Source organism: Panthera uncia, chromosome B4 (assembly GCF_023721935.1).
Source record: "Panthera uncia isolate 11264 chromosome B4, Puncia_PCG_1.0, whole genome shotgun sequence".
Lineage (NCBI taxonomy): Eukaryota > Metazoa > Chordata > Mammalia > Carnivora > Felidae > Panthera > Panthera uncia.
In genome coordinates this window covers 33588487-33598800 of record NC_064809.1, presented here as the reverse complement: position 1 = coordinate 33598800, position 10314 = coordinate 33588487, and positions in this window count along the sequence as shown.

Here is a 10314-nt window from a genome sequence, read left to right as displayed (position 1 = left end):
TCCCCACTGGTTGTTCTTCTCTACATTCCCACCAGGAGGGCCTGTTGCTCCTGTTTCCCTCCATCCTCACCAACACTTGGCATGATCTTTGTTGCTGATTTTGCTCATCTAATAGGTATAAAGTGATATCTCATTGTTATTTTGTTTGTGCATTTCCATAGTTCCATGATAAGCAATAAGTCTGAGCATTCTTGTTCAGGATAGGATAAAAGTATCAATTTGAATCTTCCATGGAGCAGACGCTGAAACAGGACAGCAAGAAGTTTTTTCGGGGGAGATAACGTCTGTGAAAGATAGAGGAAGAAGCAGGACTGGACAGGGAAAGCCTTCAGATCACAACACAGGTCTGAGCCCTGTAAAAGGAAGCAGGGGAGGAACCAGAACTGGACAGACCATGAAGCAGATCTAATCAGGTCACAGCCATGCCAATAGGTCGCTCCAGAGCAAAGAATGGCGCACCATGCTCATTTACGCTTGGGAAGCACATGGCCTCTGTGGCAGGGTCTGAAAGCCACGCAGCCGGAGGCTGTCAGCTAACTGAACTTCTAGCAGCTGACAAGCAAGCTTTTTGTTGATGGCAGGTCTGAGCAGTGCTTCTCTGTGACTGCCACAGTAGCTGTGCTGCAGTGATAAACTAGGAGACCCCAGGAGCTTAAGATCTCAAAAATGTATTTCTCGCGCAGTCTGACATGGGTCAAGTGGCTCTCCTCGGAGGTCCTCCTCCCAAGGTGATGCTAAGATCCAAGCAGCCCTCCTTCTGAGATCTCTGCTGTCACGAGTTCTTCACTTCTACTGGCAAAGACACAGGGACACAGTGTGCAGAGCTCACTCCTGACTGACTCAGCAGGAGCTGCACAGCCTTCCCACTCACATCCCCTGTGGGAGTGCCTATGTCATGATCTCAACATAGCTACAGACGAAGAAGCCAGGAAATAGAGTTTTGTGTGTGTGTGTGTGTGTCCAGGAAGAGGAGATACGATGGGGGCACCATTGTTTCCTCAACGCTGCTTTGGTAATTTACCTGTTTACTCCTTTGCCCATGTATCCATTGGGTTCTTATCCTTTTCTTATTAGTTTGCAGGAGTTCCTCAGGTATCTGACATACTAGGCCCCTTATTTGTTTTAGACATTACAAATTCTTCCCATCTGTTCTTGGCCTGTTAACTTTGTGGTATCCTGCATTAAACAAAATTCTCAAATTCATCCATTTCTTCCCTTTTAGTCTGTGCTTTCTATTTTTTTATTTTATTTATTTTTATTTTAGAGATAGAGAAGGTACAAGCAGGGGAGAGGGGTAGAAGGGGAGAGAGAATGAATCTTCTTTTTTTTAATAGATTTTTTCTTTACATTTATTTATTTATAAGAGATAGAGTAAGCAGGGGAGGGACAGAGAGAGAGGAAGACACAGAATCCAAAGCAGGCTCCAGGCTCTGAGTTGTCAGCACAGAGCCCCACGTGGGGCTCGAACCCACAAACCATAAGATCATAACCTCAGCTGAAGTTGGATGCTTAACTAACTGAGCCACCCAGACACCCCAAGAGAGAATGAATCTTAAGCGGGGGTTTGATCCCACGACCTTGGGATCATGGCCTGAGCTGAAATCACAAGTCAGATGCTCAACTGAGACATCCAAGTGCCCCTATTTAGTCTGTGCTTTTGAAGTATAATTTAAGAAGTCTTTTTTTCCCATAGGTCACAAAGATATTCTCCTACATTTTTTCTATTGTTTAAATTTGTAGTTTGATTTGTTACATTTTGAGAATGTAAAAACATGAGGTAAAATACCTAGGAATAAATTTAACCAAGGAGTTAGAAGATTTATACTCCGAAAACCGTAGAACATTGATGAAAGAAATTGAAGAAGGCACAAATAAATGGAAAGATATTCTATGGTCGTGGATTAGAAAAATTACTGGGGCACCTGGGTGGCTCAGTTGGTTGAGCATCCAACTTTGGCTCAGGTCATGATCTTGCAGTTCTGAGTTTGAGCCCCACGTCAGGCTCTCTGCTGGCAGCTCGGACAGAGCTTAGAGCCTGGAGCCTGCTTCAGATTGTGTGTCTCCCTCTCTCTCTGCCCATCCCCAGCTTGTGCTCTGTCTCTTCTCTTGTCTCTCTCTCAAAAATAAATAAACATTTTTAAAAAAAGAAAAGAAAAATTAATATTGTTAAAATAGCCATACTAACCAAAGCAATCTACAAATTCAATGCAATCTCTACCAAAATTCCAACAGCATTTTAAAAATATTTTATTATTATTATTTTTATTATTTATTATTTTTTTTAGGTTTACTTATTTATTTGGAGAGAGAGAGTAAGCAGGGGAGTGGCAGAGACAGAAGGAGAGAGAAAATCCCAAGCAGGCTCTGCGCTGGCAGCACAGAGCCTGGTGTGGGGCTCAAACTCACAAACGTGAGATCATGACCTGAGCCAAAATCAAGGGCTGGTCACTTAACGACTGAGTTACCCAGGTACCTTTCCAATGGCATTTTTTTATAGAAATAGAAAAAAAAAATCCTAAAATTTGTATGGAACCACAAAAGACCCTGATTAGCCAAAGCAATCTTGAGAAAGAAGAACAAAGCTGGAAGCATCATGCTCCCCGATTTCAAACTATATTACAAAGCTACAGTAATCAAAATAGTATGGTATTTGCATAAAGACACACAGATTGATGGAACAGAAAGGGGAGCCCAGAAATAAGTTCACACATACGATCAATTAAATTTCAAGAAAATAGTCAAGAATACTCAATGAGGAAAAGATAATAAAAAGTGTAGAATTAAAAGTATAGGGAAAATGGGGGTGCCTGGGTGGCTCAGCTGAATGTTTGACTTTTCATTTCGGCTCAGGTCATGATCCCAGGGGCTCTGTGCTGAGTGTGGAACCTGCTTAAGATTCTCTCTCTCTCTCTCTCTCTCTCTCTCTCTTTCTCTCTCTCACTCTCTCTCCCCCTCCCTCTCCCGTAACCCCTCTCCTCTGCTTGTGCATGCTCTTTCTCCTGAAAAAAAAATTAAAAAATTAATTTCCACATGAAAGAGAATTTTCACATGTCTTTCTACATGAAAGAGAATGAAAATGGACCCCAATCTTACCCCATGGACAAAAATCAACTAAAAATGGATTGAAGACTTGAATGTAAGACCTGAAACCATAACATTCCTAGAAGAAAACATAGGAAGTAAGCTCCTCTACATTGATCTTGGCAACGACTTTTTGCATTTGATACAGAAAGCAAAGGCAACAAAAACAAAAACAAAAAATATGTAAGTGGGACTACATCAAACTGAAAAGCTTCTGCACAGCAAAGAAAATTATCAGCAAAATGAAAAGGCAACCCACAGAATGAGAGAAAATATTTTCAAATCATATATCTGATTAGGGGTTACTATCTAAAATATATAAATATATAAAATATATATATAATATATAATGAACCCATAAACAATCTGATTTAAAAATGGGTGGAGGAAGTTAGCCATTTTTCCAAAGAATATGTACAAATGGCCAAAAGATAGATTAAAAAGTGCTTAACATCACCAATCAAATAATTCAAATAAAAACTACAATGAAATATCACCTCACATCCATTAGAATGGTTATCATCAAAAAGACGAGATAAATGCTGTTGAAGATGTGGAGAGAAGGGAACCCTTGTGCACTATCAGTGGGAATACAGCCATTATAGAAAACAGTATGGAGGTTCTTCAAAACAATTGGAGCACCTGGGTGGCTCAGTCAGTTAAGCGTCCGACTTCAGCTCAGGTCACGATCTCATGGTTCGTGAGTTTGAGCCCCGCGTTGGGCTCTGTGCTGACAGCTCGGAGCCTGGAGACTGCTTCGGATTCTGTGTCTCCCTCTCTCTGCCCCTCCCCTGCTCACACTCTCTCAAAAATAAATGTTAACAAAATTTTTTAAATTAAAAATAGGGGCCACCTGGGTGGCTCAGTTGGTTAAGCATCTGACTCTTGATTTCAGCTCAGGTCATGATCCCAGTGTCCCAGGGATTGAGCCCTGGGTCCGGCTCCATGCTGAGTCTGCTTGAGATTTGTTGTCCATGCTCAACATGGAGTCTGCTTGAGATTTGCTGTCTCCTTCTGCACCTCTTCCCTGCTCACGTGCTCTCTCTAAATAAAAAAATAAATAAATAAAAGAAATAAAAAAAAAATTAAAAATAGAACTACTCTATGATCCAGCAATCCCAATTCTGGGCATTTATCCAAAGGGAATGAAATCACTATCGCAAAGGGATATCTGCACCCATGTGTTCACTGCAGCATTATATACAATAGCCAAGACATGAAAACATCTACGTGTCCATTGACATGAATAGATGAAGAAAATGTGACAAAAATCCACACACACACACCCCACATACACATTGGACTCTTGCTCACCATAAAAAAAAAATAAAATCCTGCTGTTTCCAACAACATGGATAGACTTTGAGGGCATTATGCTAAGTGAGATGAGTCAGAGAAAGACAAATACTGTATGATCTCACATGTGGAGTCTAAAAAAGCCCCCCAAAACCTGAACTCACAGAAACAGAGGCAGGGGGTCAGGGTTGGGTGAAATGTGTGAAGAGGGTCAAAAGGTACAAACTTCTAGTTATAAGATACATAAATCCTGGGGATGTCATGTCCAGCACGGTGATTCTAGTTAACAACACTGTATTGTATATTTGAAAGTTGCTAAGGGAGTAGGTCTTAGTTCTCATCACAAGAAAAAAATTGTAACTATGTGAGATGATGGATGTTAGCTAAACAGTGGTGATCATGTCACAATATATACACATATCAAATCATTGTTGTGTATCTTAAACTACCACAATGTTTTGTATCAGTTATATCTCAATAAAACTGGGGGCGGGGAAGAAGTCCTTTCTCTATAGGTCAAAGATATTCTCCTACATTTTCTCTATTTTATAAATCTGTAGTTTTATTTTTTAATTTTGGTCTTTAATTCATCCCAAGTTTATTTTTACACATAGTGTTACAACAGGAAACTACTTTCATTTTGTCTATACAGTGAGCCCATTTGCCAAACATCTGCAAAAACAATTCATCTCTCCTATTGATTCATAGGGCCTCCTTAATCACAACCTGAGTTTCCACGGTCCCTCTGAATGCTTTTTTCGGGGTCCCATCAGTCTGCTGGTCCTTCTACCCATATTGCATGGTTTTTATTATGACTTTGCATTAGGGCCTACTATAGTTAAGGCAACGCCCCTACTCTTTTTTTTTTTCAAGGTTGTTTTAATTTTTATTTAATGTTTATTTTTGAGACAGAGAGAGACAGAGCATGAGTGGGGGAGGGGCAGAGAGAGAGGGAGACACAGAATCTGAAACAGGCTCCAGGCTCTGAGCTGTCAGCACAGAGCCTGATGCGGGGCTCGAACCCACGAACCATGAGATCATGCTCTGAGCCGAAGTCGGACGCTCAACTAACTGAGCCACCCAGGCGCCCCTTCAAGGTTGTTTTAGCTATTCATGTGTTTTTATTCTTTACAAAAATGTGAAAGAGTTTCCTGTCCTAGAAGATAGGTTTTGATGGAGAGTCCGGAAGGGGAGTGCTGGGGAGAGGAAAACAAGGAGAGGCCAAGTGGGGAAGCTGAAAGGGGCCATCAGCTTAGTTTAGTAGTCAACTTTGCTGGGCTGGGGACAGCGCAGATACAGGGGACAGCAGTGAACTCTGCAACACACGCAGATGCATTGAAGGGTCAGCACGTGGCTCATACCAGAGGCATTGGGGGATTTAGAGGGAAGAGGGGGCATGGACTGGAGGGGTCTGGGCAGGCTGCCCAGGGGTGGGGTCAGAGGGAGGTTGACAGGCCTTTAGCACAGTGGTTAAGAGCTCAGTCTTTGCAGTTGGTTTTTTCAGTTCTGCACCTTACTGGCTCTGTGGCCCTGGGCATGGTACCTAACTGCTCCAAGGCTTAGTTTTCTCATCAATAAAATGGGGATAATAATGCCTCTGAATATAGTGACTGGTACAGTGTGCTCTAATTATTACCTATCAAATGGAAACGAAGAGGAACAGTATGTATTAGGCATAAAGTCAGAATGAGCAAGGCAAGTCCTCAGAATACATAGAAACCTGGTGAGAAGTCATTGGTATTCCTGGGCTTGCAAGCAAGGAGGCCAGCAGCTACCCCCAAGAAAGCTGGCTATTGGCTCCCCACAAGCTGGCTCCCCACCCCCAGAGCTGGCTTCTTGACTTCCAATTTCCTACCTGTAAAAGAAGATGATAATACATGCTTCCAAGTTGTATTTTAAATATAGGAACTATATAAAAATCTTAGGCATGGTGTCTGGCATAATAGTAAGTTCTCAGTAAATGGCTGCCATTGCTATTATTACTTGGTGTCCCTTTAGAGGCTCCCAAACAGTTCTGTGCAGCTGAGGGTGATTGGCTGGGGGGTCAGAGGTCAGGGTGTGGGGATGTGGTTCTGGGAGTAGGAGCTCAGTAGCTGGGGCTTCTGAAGGGGCACAGAGACGGGACACCTGGGTGGCTCAGTTGGTTAAGTGGCCAATTTAGGCTCAGGTCATGATCTCGTGGCCATGGGTTTGAGCCCTATGGTGGGCTCCGTGCTGACAGCTCAGAGTCTGCTCAGATTCTGTGTCTCCCTCTCTCTCTGCCCCTCCCCCTCTTGTGCTCTGTGTCTCCCTCTCAAAAATAAATAAACATTAAAAAAAAAAAAAGAAACATTGTTTAAGTGAAGGGGCACAAAGAGGAAGGAAGGAGAGGATAGGGGCTGCCGACTTGCACCCCTATCCCCTTCCTTCCCTTGTCACTTCCTGAGCAGCCTCCATAGCCCCTCCCTATCTGTTCCTCAGTTGCTTGTACCCCACAAACCTGGACTTGATAGTGACCCTCTTCTCCAGGTGTCTCTCATTTCCCAGCAGGGTTGGTGATGTATTGCCTCTGGGCTCTCAGGAGACCTCAGGTGCCTGGCCCTGGGAAACTGAAGGGATGGAGGAAGGCAGGTGGCAGGCTGGCGCCTCTGGGCCTTGTCAACTGAGCTCCGAGAGAGCACGCCTGTGGCTGCCTGGGTGCATTTGGTCCCTGGTGCCTGGCATACTGTACGTGTGTGTTGACTAAGTCACTTCTTGCTCCTGTTTTGATGGTATCTTGTCCCGTAGAACTGTAGGAGGTAAAGCCTCTGACTTCCCCAGAGACAAGTCCACATGGGGTGGGGATTCTGGATGGCAGATGGGCTCACACTCTACCTTCTAGTGCCTGCTTCCCACAAGCACCCCCATGCCCAGCCTCTCCAGACATGCCATTCTTAGGTCAGAGTTTCCGCGAGCCCACAGATACCACTTCCTTCCCCCTTCACAATGCTCATGAAAGTCAATGTGATGCACCCAACCTGACTTTAGATTCGTGACATCAAGGTTCCTTCCATCCTAGACACCCGCACCCCTCACCTCAGGGATAGAATCTGATGACAAAGACCTGGGGTGATGAAAGGGAGGTGAAGGTGTAACATCTTGTGTCAGGGAAGACTAACTGGCAGAGTACCACGCATACAGCTAGCTCTCCATAACTACTTCCTCTGTGACTGGAGTTGAGGTTAGGGGGACATGGGACCTCCAAGGTTTTCTGAACCAACAGCCACATTAACAGAGGGCAGAAGAACATGATGGCTTATTTCCTGATACCCCAGGTCTCTCCAGCCCCAAGTGAATAAGTACCTCAGAGCTTCTGCTCTGTGCCTGACTCAGGACTCTACTGTGGGATCCAGAAAAAGGGTCAAGCCAGGGGCTTATCATCTTTGGTGGACCCTGGGCTGAGATGCAGGAACAAGTGGTGGGGTTAAGGTGCTGCTGTATGAGAGTCCAATGTGGGAGGCCCAGGGAGAGCTGTAGGAAAGTGCCAGGGGAGAGGGGAAGAGTGGTTTACATGATGGCATGACTCCCCTGTCCTTTGAAGTGTGGTGCGCACAGGGGCCAGGAGCTGCAGACAAGATGCCTGGGAAGGAAAGTGTCTGAATGCTTTCCCATCAACATGGAGTCTTGGCTCTGGGCCTTGAAGGATATGTGGGTCTGGAAGGCAGGAGGATCTAGAGAGGAAAACCAAATAACTCATGCTAGAGGAGAGGGGAGGATGGCTACCTTCGGAACCTGGGCCTGTGGGGCAAAGTTCATGTTCATACCCATGATTATGACTCACACTGCACAGGTGAGCTGTGAAAGCTGGAAACCTTGTGGGTTTTTCTCAGCCCTGCCTGGTATGTGTTGGCAGGTACGGCCTGGGGGAAGCAGTGAGAGGCTGACTCTGACCCAGCTTCCACTCCATGCCTTTGCTGGGCTTTACCAGTCTAGGAGTTCCAGTATTACCTTAGCCCTTCCCCTGGACCTTGCTATCGAGCCAACCAACAGTTGTCACTGAGGCTCCCACTCAGGGAATCAAGGCAGAGTGGCTTTCAGGGGGCTGAAATGTCCCCTCCCCGAGTCTGGCTTTCATCAGAATGGGCTCCAGGGGAAGAAGCAGACGGGAGCTTCCTGGGGGAGGTGGGCTGACTCTGCCGAACAACTGGGTCCTCCATCATTTAACCACCAGGGCCAGCCAGGTCATGTGCTCCCTAAGCTCTCCGCCTTGTTGCTGCCCTTCCTGAAGTTAGCTCATTGGGGGTTGGCTGAATCATACCAAGCCAAGGGAAGGGAGTGAGGATTCTGGAATGGAGAGCGGGCAGGGGCCTGGCTATGACTGGCTAGAACGTTTTACATGGTGGTTTGTCAGAGGGAGGGGTGTTCAGAAGAGGGAAAACCAGTGTCCAGAATCCTGTTTAAAGACGCACGGGCCAAGAACACCATGTGGCAGAGTGAGTGCTGTATGTGGGATTTTGTGTTCTTTGCAGGGAGGGTCATGACTCTCATTGCTGTGAATCCATGCGCTCCAGAGTGGGAGCCTGGGTTTGAATCATGAAGGCTAGAAGACACATGCTTTACATTACACGAAGTTTCTTGCTCTTTATTCTTATGTTGGACTTTCTCCACATCTAGCCCAACTCTGTGGCTTCCTTTCCTAGCAATGCTGCACTAAGCTTCAGGTGTCATCACTAATTTCCTGGAGGCCAGACTTCGAGCAGCTGCTGTCGGTTCCCGTCACAGGCGCTGGGGCAGGAACAGCTCCTGCACCTCCTAGAAGGCACATCTGCTTGTGGGCAGGGGCCCGGGTTCAACCTTGAGGGGAGAGTCTGTGTGTGGTTCTGGTGGCTGGCATGTGACTGCGTGACTCAGCAACCTCAGAGGGACAGGCACAGTGCCCACAAAACTCAGAGCGCTCAGCATCTCTGATCTCTTTTTGGTCCCACAACCACTTTATGAGGTGTAGAGTGAATGTTACTTTCCCATTTCAAAGGTAGAAAGCAGGTTTGGGGAGCCATGTCCAAGATCAGCCAGGCAGGTGGTGGCCAAGCCAAGCCAGATGCCAGGATCTGAAATTGACAGATTCCTAGTTTCCCTGATTCCTGGTCCAGTGCTGATTCCACACAGCCAAGTGGCCTCGGATATAGAATTTTCTTCTGATTGGGGGTGAAGGAGAGAAGGGGATAGGACTCTTGGGATCATCTTTAAAGGGGCATACGGGAAAAGGGAGGGGGCAGGGGAGATCACTGTACTGGCCTGGAGGGAAAAAAAAGATGGGAAATGTTTAACAGTGGACCTACCCACATCCATGGAACCAAGCACATCCATGGCACTGCCCGGAAGGGGCCCTGCAGACACTGTTCTCTGTGTGGTGAAAACCAGCTTCAATGCTACACATTGGCCTCCTTCCCCGGCTGAACTTAGTGCTCAGCTCTCAAAGCCAAGTTCAGTTCTAGGCACCTGAAGGCCCAGACACATCTGTTTATGTTGAAACGCTCTTCAGTTGCCAGGTCCAGGGCTTTCTAAAGAGTTTATTTTGTAAGTAACCCCTACACCTAACGTGGGTCTTGAACTTACAACCTTGACATCAAGAGTTGCATGGTCCAATGACTGAGCCAGCCAGGCGCCCCCCTGGCCTCCAAATCTTGACCAGGTAAGAGCGGAATGTACACAATCCCCAGCCTGGGGGCCAGGCTGCCAGGACGCTTCCACCTGGAGAGGCCAGCAGGCCCACCCCTCCACCATCACCCAGCACTCCGAAGAGCTCTGGTGGGCTGCACTCTATCCAGTGCCATTCAATCAGTTCTGCTGGTTAAGGCCTCCTCCCAGGTCAACCCGTCAATGCCCTCCTCCTTATCACAGTCCTGGTTTGAAACTGACAGATTTTTCATCCCTGATCACATAGCTAGGTTTTGAGTCCATGTCTTTTTTTATTTTTAT